Source organism: Dermacentor variabilis, chromosome 11 (genome assembly GCF_050947875.1).
Source record: "Dermacentor variabilis isolate Ectoservices chromosome 11, ASM5094787v1, whole genome shotgun sequence".
Taxonomy (NCBI): domain Eukaryota; kingdom Metazoa; phylum Arthropoda; class Arachnida; order Ixodida; family Ixodidae; genus Dermacentor; species Dermacentor variabilis.
This window is the reverse complement of record NC_134578.1, coordinates 27,549,515-27,559,870: the sequence shown is the minus strand read 5'-3', so window position 1 is coordinate 27,559,870 and position 10,356 is coordinate 27,549,515. Positions and strand designations below refer to the sequence as shown.

The following is a 10,356-nucleotide window of genomic DNA, read 5'->3' as shown; positions in this document are numbered from 1 at the left end:
TCATTGAATATTAGCAAAAACAAAAAGAATGGAAGAGAATGGGGTCAATGGAAGATATGTATTGTATTTATAGCTGCCAGCCTAAACTAGTTAATATCGTTCATCTCGTTACTCTCTCATTTTACTACTTTCACACCAATTGTACCACGTACAGCAACCATTGCCATGTGAAGGCAATGGTGCGTTTAGGGCTACCACTTTATTTACAGCTTAACTTTTCGAAAGTGAACGTTCCAGGTGCAATACCTGTTGTCGGGGATGCTTTTGCTTCGTATTTTTTTTATTTTGCTTCTGACAAGGGAACATCACGACGACCATCATCAGTGAGAGGCCAAGAAAAGAACAACGGCCTATAGCAAAGTAGCGAGTATAACAGACACCAGTGCAAGAAGGAAGGAAGCAAGTCATGTTCTTTTATTACCACTCACGTCGTTTATTTACGAATGCTGTTAACCCTCTGCAGGAATTTGGAAGCAGTGTATAAAAATGCACGAATCATAATTTCTTGTTTTTGTGCGTACGATTCCTCTAGTCCAAATCAATGGTCATTGGGAACGATGCGCACTCCAGGATTTGGTCTCCATCCTCCAACTTGACGGTGACAACCAGGTGGCCATCCTGAAAAGAAAAGACTTCGTGAATGTTTGCAAGCGTGCGATTTACGCCAGTGTACTGAGAAGGTTGTGTTGAGTGCATGCTCATGGATCAGGGATGAGTTAGCGGGCACGTGCTACTAGTGTTCGTTGCAGTGGAAGACACTAATATACGTGACGAACTGCAATGCCTATGGGTATAAGTGACGAGAAAGCCGGGCAGTTCGGCACACTTCACGCTTAAAATGAATGACGCCACGAAGACGAAGGCTCGTGAGTGACACAAGAGTTTTCATCGCCTTCTGTACCGCCAATCCACCTCGCGGGGTTGAGCCATGCTTTGCGACCACAATACAAGAGCAAATCGTGAGCTCTTTGCACTTTGTGAAGGTGGAGGACCAGCGAAGCTGTTTAGCACACGACACAGAGGTGACAAAGAATTTTCAAGAATGGTACGAACTCATTTACCGTGATTTTTATATATATTCGCTAAGACGATGGGACCGCCACCCCGAGGAGACGGAGGAAACTAGACATGGGTGACGTTGCGAGAAGACCGCCCCCGCGGGAGAGCGGAAAGAAAGGAAAGTAGGTACGCAAGTGCTCGGAACGCCGACAAAGAGAGGGCGGGGCGAACGCAGACATGGCCGACACGGGTCGAAGTGTAGTGTCTGTTCTTATCAGCTTAATATAAGATACGGGTTCTATTTGAACCCAAGATATTAATTTTAATTTTGCAAGTTGGCGGAGTGCTTGAAGCCTGCTTCTCCACATGCCGCGGTTCGGCCCGATATTGCACTATCGTTCTTCTCGCACATGCACAACAAAAATGCACGGAACCCTAGCAATGAACAACTTCCCTGAAAAAAAAAACTACATGCTTTGGTGTATAGACTAGTAGTTAGCGACAAATACCCGCACACGGGGTTTGCCAATAAACGGATAGTTCAAAATAATATTACACATGTAGTTAACTTGAAACCAAATATGAGCATAGGCGTTTAGAATCGCGGTACAGATTGTAGATAATGATTTTATGAAAATTAACGCACAGTAGACTCCCTTTAAAACGAACTCGAAGGGGCCATGATAATTTGTTGGTCTTATCAGAAGTTCGTCTTATCAGAAAAATAATTGGCAACATGACGAGGTGCATCGAAATATCGTAATTGAAAACGGTAAATGAAGTACACTTAAAAGAGGGGGAAAATGGGATAAGAAGCATTTATTTAGGTGAACTTAATAGGAAAGTGTTTTCAAATGGTACTCTTGTTTGGTTTCAACCTGTCCGTGCTCGATGTTTGGCGCTGCTGTGCAAATCGGCGAGCAGCCCCATACTATGTCATCTCACCTAATGCTCTTTAAAATCCTTCTGTGCATTCCTGATGCTGCAAAAAGTTCGCTAGGGAGTTAAAGCAAACATCTGCCACCTCACAGGTCATCGGTGCAGGCTCCGAGTGAGCGAAAGTACGAAGGTGCGTGCTGAGCGTGCGGCAAAGCAAATGAAACCTAGAGGAAAGTCGAGGCGGCGTTGAGCGAAATGGGAAAGGAGAAACGAGGCAAAGCGTCGCGGAGGAGAAAGGTAGGTGGAGGCGCTCTGGGGGGGGGGGGAGGGGTTGACCTCCTATGGCAGTTGCTACAGGTTTCGTTTGCAACAAGAATGTACCGGTGTTTGTGAGTTCAAGGCGTGCGACGGTGAGCCGACGATGGCGGTGAAGCGCGCCGTCTTTCGTCGCGCGCATGGCAGCGGGGAGGAGAGGGACAGGGCGGTCTACTTTGGCCGCTCGTGGTTGCGCGGGCTTTATATTGAATGCGACCTGTTTTGGGGGCACAGTCTATGTGGGCCGATGTCTCGTAGTTTTCCATGCGCTGTGTTCTCGCCGCTCAGTTTGCGTTGAAGCGATAGACAGCGCGAAGGTCACTTCGCTCGCTGCTGCTGCCGCGATTCCTGACGCCAGTGTTTTGACAGCGAGGGTCGACGGTCATCTCGTGTGATGTGTTCTTGTTGACCTGTGCGCGCTAATACCGTGCTTGTTGGTTTAGTTCGTAAGCGAATGTTTACAAAGGGCGTTCCTCTCCGGGGGCTGCTGCGTATGGCACGGCGGCGCGAGCCCTGTCTTGAATACGATCTGCGATGTGGACAGCCTAGGCGCACTGAGGGCTAATAGCTTCGTATGCGCTATAGCACCGATACGCTTGCGCGTCGCCTGCGTTCACGAAGTGAAACGTCACTGTCGCTTTTTGTTTCCTCCTCTTATTTTCGCCTCTGTCTACAGGTGATGTGCGGCGCAGGCCTGCAGCAGGGTGTCTTGATGCATTCACCCTCAGGCGTGGCGCATCGAGGCACCTTAGCCGCCAGGATGGGTAGCAGTTGTGGTCGCGCCGAATATTCGTCTTAGCCACAGAGCACGTATGAGGCGGTTTGTCTTAAACGGATATTTTTGCATTGATCCTATGGAAAACCAAACAAACCTTCCCATGTTGTTCGTTATATCCGAGAATTCGGCTTAACCTAGTTCGCTTTAACGATAGTTCACTGTATAAATAAAAGCCAAAATACTATTATTCCTACTCAATTGGGTAAAAATAAAATTGAAAGCTATGGTATGCATTTATAGTCTAAACGCCATTGATTCCACCCAAAAATTCTGGATGCCCTTCTGTAGCTCTCCTTCGTTTTCGCATTCATCACTCTGTAACCTTTAACCAAGAACTTATGTGTCACCACTCCACAAAAGGATCTCGATAGGTAAGTGGCAGAAAAATGCTTTCCTTGTTTATTAAAGCAGCGCTGAGTTTACGTAAGTAACTGCAGACAAAATTCACTAAGGAATTGCCGTCTTTGGCTTTGTATTGCTGAGCATGAAAGTCGTGGATTTGATTCGCGACCGGTGTGGCCGCATTCCCCCGTTGGAAGCGCTCAATGCAAAGCGCTCATTTACCATGCTTTATCTGCATGGTGAAGAGCGTCACAAGGGAAAAATTAATCTCGAGTCCTGAACTGCGGCGTTTCTCAGAATCCACTAAGCAGTTTCCGGACGTTAAACTTAAGAACTTAAATGCTCTGAAATGAGCTCTACATGCACAACCTGCACTGCGTTCAATACTAGCAAAAAAGAGCACAATTGCATTAGCGTGTGTGATTAGGTGGAACCTTAAGTTACATGCAAGCGAGCGAACATATTGTATCACACCACTCGTCTCTACAGCGCCGAAAGAATAATGTTTGGGGTATCTATAAAAAATTAAAGCTCAGTGACTAACTTTACGCAGAATTTTTATTTATACGGGCAATTTCATAACAAAAATTCTTCAACCTCTCAACGCTGAAAAAGAAAAGCTGGAGTACGATGTTCTCAACTTTAGTGAAGAATGATGATATCGCTATTCTTTAGACTGAGTCTGTTAAGACATCTAAAGCGGGAAAATCAATGTATTGTATAGTGTCCTTCAATATGCGACACTTTCTTCTTTTCCAAGAAGGACCTATGTAAAACAGCCGAGAACACTGCAACAATTTGCCGTATCTTATTTGGCGCCGTGTTAAGGATTTGTTAACTTCGTATTACAATTTGACCAAAAATTCCCTATTGGTAATTTTTGTAAAACAAATGTAGGCACGTAACAAAGGAAATTGACTTGCGGCATTTGCTTTAAGTCAGCTTTCTCTATCATATGTAACGCATTTCATTCAACTTACTCCAGCGCTTGTCTTTAAGAGACCATTTCTGCGTTTTAAGTGTATTTTACGTGAGAACTGGGAATTGGGTCGGAGCTGAAGCGTCTTAGTGGAATGGTCATGCAATAAAGTTTTCTGCTTCTTAACGATACTTTGGCGATTACAGAGTTAATCATGAGAAATGCTAAGACTGCGCAGCGATAAGCCACTTTCATCGTAGCGACCATACACAGAATAATATTGTACCTTATTTTGGTGTCATACTTCTGGTGTAAGGACGCAAAGCTTTCATATTGCTCTCTCTCGCTGGCACTGTCTCGTTTTAGTTTATATTGCGGCATCTTAAATATGAATTCTGTGGCGTTGCAATGAGGACTCGCCGAAAGCAAATGAATGCTTTAAAATGACGATAAAAATAAATCAAATGTGGAGAAACATTGATTTCTTTCTTTTCACGTAAGATTGTGATAGCCCGCTTGATTTTGGCATTTTTCTATGCACAATTTTCAAAACTATTCACTCACAGCTGCTCATTATAGTAATAAATAGTGAAATACACAGTTACGCCTCATTTCTAGATCATAGTTACGTGCTGTTCATGGTCAAGTCCTACAGGTACTATTTCCTTTGCTTCACGTATTCGCGCAACTCACCGTTATGTCTCAGCGGCTACTGTCTGCTACACCTCAGTATGAGGTTATGGGCTCGATTCGCGTGAGATGGAAGCGAAATGACAAGCGCTCGCGCACTTAGATTTATATCGCCTTAAGGAGCCCCAGATCGTCCGCATTAGTGCATAACTAACAACTGTATACGGTACCCTCCTTAACCAACTGTGCATTTCAGGGATGTTGAACACCAGCATTACATCATAATGTTGTGCAGACAGATCTCGCATATGCAAACCCAAACAGAGTTAATCAAACAGGGATAAGATGTCCCCAGCGTAAATTGCCTTTTGAAAAGGAAAGGTGGACTCACTCCGACGCACGACCTTGCCTCAGTGCTGTCAGGAATCTCGAAGGCAATGTGGGCCGTGTACGAGCCAGGTTGAACGGGGCAATGGCTGCCCCATTCCGACGATAGCGTCTCTTCTATCAGCGTATCCCCATCGCATATTTTCAGACGTCTTGGCACAAACAGACAGAAAGATTAAAATGATAAAAACACTCGAAAAGTTTGATCCACACAAAGTGATGTTTTTGGCACTACCTTGTGTAGTATACTTGAGTTGCCGAGACTGCGCGCATTCTAAGGTAACGCAAGAGAAGACGTGCCAGCGTGCGAGCGTGAAATACCAAGGTATTTTTTAAGCTTAGCGCCAGCTCGTATATGTAAGTATACTTGAAGTGTAACTGGGCGTGCACTCATGGATATATAACCAGTGCCTTCAACTCCCGAAATGTATCACCGTTGCGATAAGTCATTCAAGAAAGACACTATGGTGGTAAGATGCGATATGGACGTCAATTCGAACGGTTTGTAGCAAATAGTTTACATCAGTGCCCCGGCTCCTGAAAATGTTCATATGTGTTATAGGTGACCGCCTCTGAAATACTTGAGTATTAGACCAAGACATCGTCTACATGCCTCACGGCATGGCATTCTCGGTCAGACAAGCCATTTGGGTAGTTTATCTGTAGTTTCTTCGAGGTTTGGAGGCGCGGGCGTTGTTCACTACGAATAAAACCTTCAAACCTTTATATTGGAAACTTTTCGAAGCAATGTAGTTCCTACATTGGCCTGTATGGTCCTGGTCACTGAAATCACTCAAATCAGAATGTGCTCAAATCACTCACTCAAGTCACTCAAGTCAGAATGTGCCACGAGTGTCCCGATAAACATTGAGGGAGTACATCACACCAGCGAGATTACAAGGATCAGATTGTACAAGTGATGGCACTCTTTTCGAAGGGAAACTTTCTTTTCCTATTTTCCTGAATTTCGCGCGGTTGCTTGGCTGCTGGGTGCTTCGTGTTGTGTGCCGTAGGGTTGGTCGCCATCTCGGCGGTTATATTTGTGGACATGTATTCGAAGGTTACTTGACAGCAGGAGCGGAGTGGTTTACACATCCCTTGTATGGCGATCAATTATGCAGGTAACAAATATATGATTTGTTATATTCGCTTGTCTCATAATAGTTCTACACACAACGTCACCTTACAGGCATCTCTGCAGCACATTGGTTTTTCAATAGAATGGCGAATTTTATTTCACGAATTTTATGTTTTACTGTGTTTATTTTTCTCATTTCCTCATTTGGGGGATATATCGTATGAACCAAAGGTTCATACCGAATGCCTGTTTTTGACAAATCCTTCCGAATAGGAAATCCCACGGTGGCGGAGGAAGCGCAGAATCCCTAAATGCCGCCTAATAGGTGTCATACCTTTCTTTACATGCACCTTTCATCCCCATTCTTCCCTCAACAAGCATCGTATTTCACTCTCGTCCTTTTCAAATAGCTGCATATACGTCTCAAACTGTACATTCGATCTATTTGGGGTGTGCGCTTCGACATGGATTGAAAACCAAGCAGTGCATAAGCATGAGAATTGCATGACAACAAAGCTGTGACCTTTAAGGTGGATAGACATACACATTCCATGAGATTACTCATTGTGTAGAAGGAAATAAAACCAATTGTACGCATCGTCCCTAGTTGGGAAGCCTTTATTTGAACGCTTTATTAAAGCTTCGTTTTAAATTAATTCCAGCATGTGCATTGGACCTGCATTTTCTTTTTCAAGAAGACAGTCACCGTATAGGAAAAATGAAAAGGCTTTGACTGGCGGAAAATACAGATTGTGCAATGTGACGTTCTATACCCAAATATTTATCACTCCATTGTTTATTTGGCTTATGTTATATTCGTGCCGTTCTTATGCTGAGGTTCTATTTATTTGCGTGTTGTGGTGAAGCTATCGTTATCTGACGACGAAATTGGCCGTGCGAATTAATAAGTCTTTGGGTGGCGAGAACTGTCAATGCTTCAGGGCGCACACATACACGAGAAATAACCGACTCTACACACAACTTAATTGGTGGGAATTTCACACTACTTCTTTCTCGAAATTCGTAAACTCACCTTGGAAGGGCGCTGTAGATGCATGGTAGTGGCTCCCCGCTTGAACTTGCAACAGAGATTTCTGCGACGGGCTTGAGTTCGCTTGTTTTGTAGACGCGAGATTTCGCGTCAATTTGAATCCGGTGGCCGAGCTTGGCATTCCTGATAGTGACATCCTCTACACGGACTATTGAATTGTCCGTAACTGCGAGAACAATGAAAAAAAGAAAGTTTTTTTGCAAGCGGATGGGCAATAATTAAACTATCATTCAGCATTAACTATCATCTACGGTAATGATGAAACATCCCTGGGAGACGGACGCCCTGCAAGTTGTAGCAAAGAGGGTAATAAGGGGGGTGCTAATAATATCGATACCTAATATGATATTATTTGAAGGAATTTCGGTGGACGGCCTTAGTTAGCACTCATAAACACCCTGTTCGGATAATATTACCCTGTCCTTGGTGCCACAGCATCAAATTCATAAGCCTATGGTCACTGCCATATGGTATGGTGTGCCACTGCTACGGTGTAGTAGAACAGGCAAAATAATTTCATCCTGCAGGCACAGAAATGCATATTCATTATATATTTTTATTTATAGTTACCTTACAGGCCTTCAAGAAGGCATTGCGTAAGGGGGAAGTACATTAACGCATTCGTAAGAAATTGGAAAACAAGAAAAAAAAAGCCTCAGTACAATAGAATAAATCGAGTTTCACGCAGCGCAGCAGTATGTAACATTATACGATATTAGCGAATTCAATATCCATAACAACAACAATAAAGCAGTAAACAAAGTAACATATAAAAAACTTCGACATACCTAACATGTCCATGTTTATTTGTATAGTAATTATAGGACAAATGTAATGTGTGGGTGAATATACAAGGTCAGAGACAAGAACTTGTGTGGTCATGTTATATAACTGTAATGCGGATTCCATCACGTGCGCGTGCATGTATTTAGCTCATATAGCCTTAACGGGTGGCTACCACATATTTTTCAGGTTTTGGATAACCTTAACTAATAACCGACGATGCTTAACTCAAGTATGGATCTTTATTTCCTCGCTTAGTTCGAAGAACTTGTGGTTACACTACGTTAACAAAGCTTTCAGCGTCTTTTTAGCATACCTGTTCTTTGCGATCCAGGCAACCGTTAAACACGAAAATCACATTAACATAGTTATGTAAAGCAACTCCACGTTTCACGAAGCTTGGTAAATCTCCCCACACTTGTGTGCTTCACAAGAACAAAGAGTTTTCAATGCCCGAAAAAACAATATCAACATCAATATGATTGATTATCCAGCCGTAGTAAATCGATATCAACATATCCTCTCGAAAGTAGGCGTAACGTTATAAACACATTAGGAAGCAGTACTTCTCCAACTTACGGTGGGAAATAGCAAGAAGAATTTAGAGAGAGGCTGACGATAGTTAGGCATATATATATATATATATATATATATATATATATATATATTGTGCAACATGCAATGCAAAAGGAGAACAAAATGCAAGCAGCATGTCTAATCGTACCAGCACACTTAGTTAATGTTGGCCTCTGGACTGAACCGTCTGCAATGGTCACGACGGCAAGGAAGGCGAAACAGATTAGGTTAGGCATCTTCGATAATCTCGAGGACAGCTAGAGCGCTCACTGACAACGACGTCCTCGCTTTTATACAGAGTGATCGGATATATACAAATGCTGGCAAGAGCGAAATGAGTTCGTAGACCCACTTACAACCGACGCCTGTGTGACAAATTGTGACAGCCATCGCAAATCTCTCGGCAGTTTTTACGACTAAAGCCTGCTGCGCTTCGCTAACAGTCCTATATTGCGCCTAAAGGCTTGCGCGTGTGCTAGGTTTCTTACTGAACAATAACATGACAACAGTGCAGACGATGGGACAGAGATTTATACGAACAGGACAGCGATGAGCTGTAACGCACTACCATAATGGCCGCGCTGCTCGCCATTTTGGACGTAAACCAACAACGCCACCTTAGAACGCTGCTAATGTATCCCTTCAACCCGCTTTCTCATCTCCAGTTATCTGCCCATGGTGGCCGAATCGAACATTAACTTCATTATTACAGAAGTGTACATACAAATGAGTTTTGCTTATACTGTACAAATTTTGTTTTATCCTTCCGTTAGTTTAGTGGCACTTTTGTTTAGGCCTTAAGCTATTCTACTTGTTCCTCAGGCACGGGAAAAATTACAGCCTCTGCGACGATTGCCTCGTAAATCAATCAGCGGTAGCTCACTACACAGTTTCATCTTGATAATGTATCGCACGAGTTTTGGCATGAAGCAAATAATTTTCTTACAATGTATAATCTGCACGGGTGTTTATAACTTCAGAAAACGTTGCACGGAGTCTCTGCGAAGGCAAGAACGCCAAGTGATGATCAGGGACGCTGCATAGATGACGGATATGAGTCCTGAGACAATGCACGCGAGCGTTTGTTTGGATGGAATGATCTTTGGCGAGCAAGATTGTTGCCGCTGTTGATGCACGGTGAGGAAGTCGTAAACACATGCGCTATGTTTGACCCTGCAAGCTCTCCAATGAGCCAATACGTGACTAGCACATACTAGACAACACTAGAAGGCAGTAACGTAAATGCCCTAGGTATACAGCTCTGTACAACTGATGCATGGAGCGCAGAGATGTGCCCCATGTTTTCCAAAACATGAATCTCAGTACCTGGGCAATCGACTACAGTTTTTTTTCACGTAAGTGCAATGAGGACTTCAGGAAAGAGTTCGGTCGATTATTACACCCAAGAATCAATGGGTATTTCCATAGGTGATAGTGTGTCCAATCATGGAGACTGGATGCGGCGCCATAGATTTACGTGTGAATGCAATCGATGTACATTTCTCGGTCGATACAGTCAAGCCTTGGGTTTCAAGGTATTCTAATGTCAAAATTTCTGCCCGCTGCAATCGCGCGCGAACCTGAAGGCAAGTTACCGCAGACGTCCAAAGGCAGATGTC

General features: G+C 43.6%; 1 pseudogene; it reads left to right on the top strand.

The window, feature by feature from the left end:
- The first annotated feature begins 1,236 nt into the window (after positions 1 to 1,236).
- On the top strand, positions 1,237 to 1,417 carry LOC142565085 (U2 spliceosomal RNA; annotated as a pseudogene).
- The last annotated feature ends 8,939 nt before the right edge of the window (positions 1,418 to 10,356 follow it).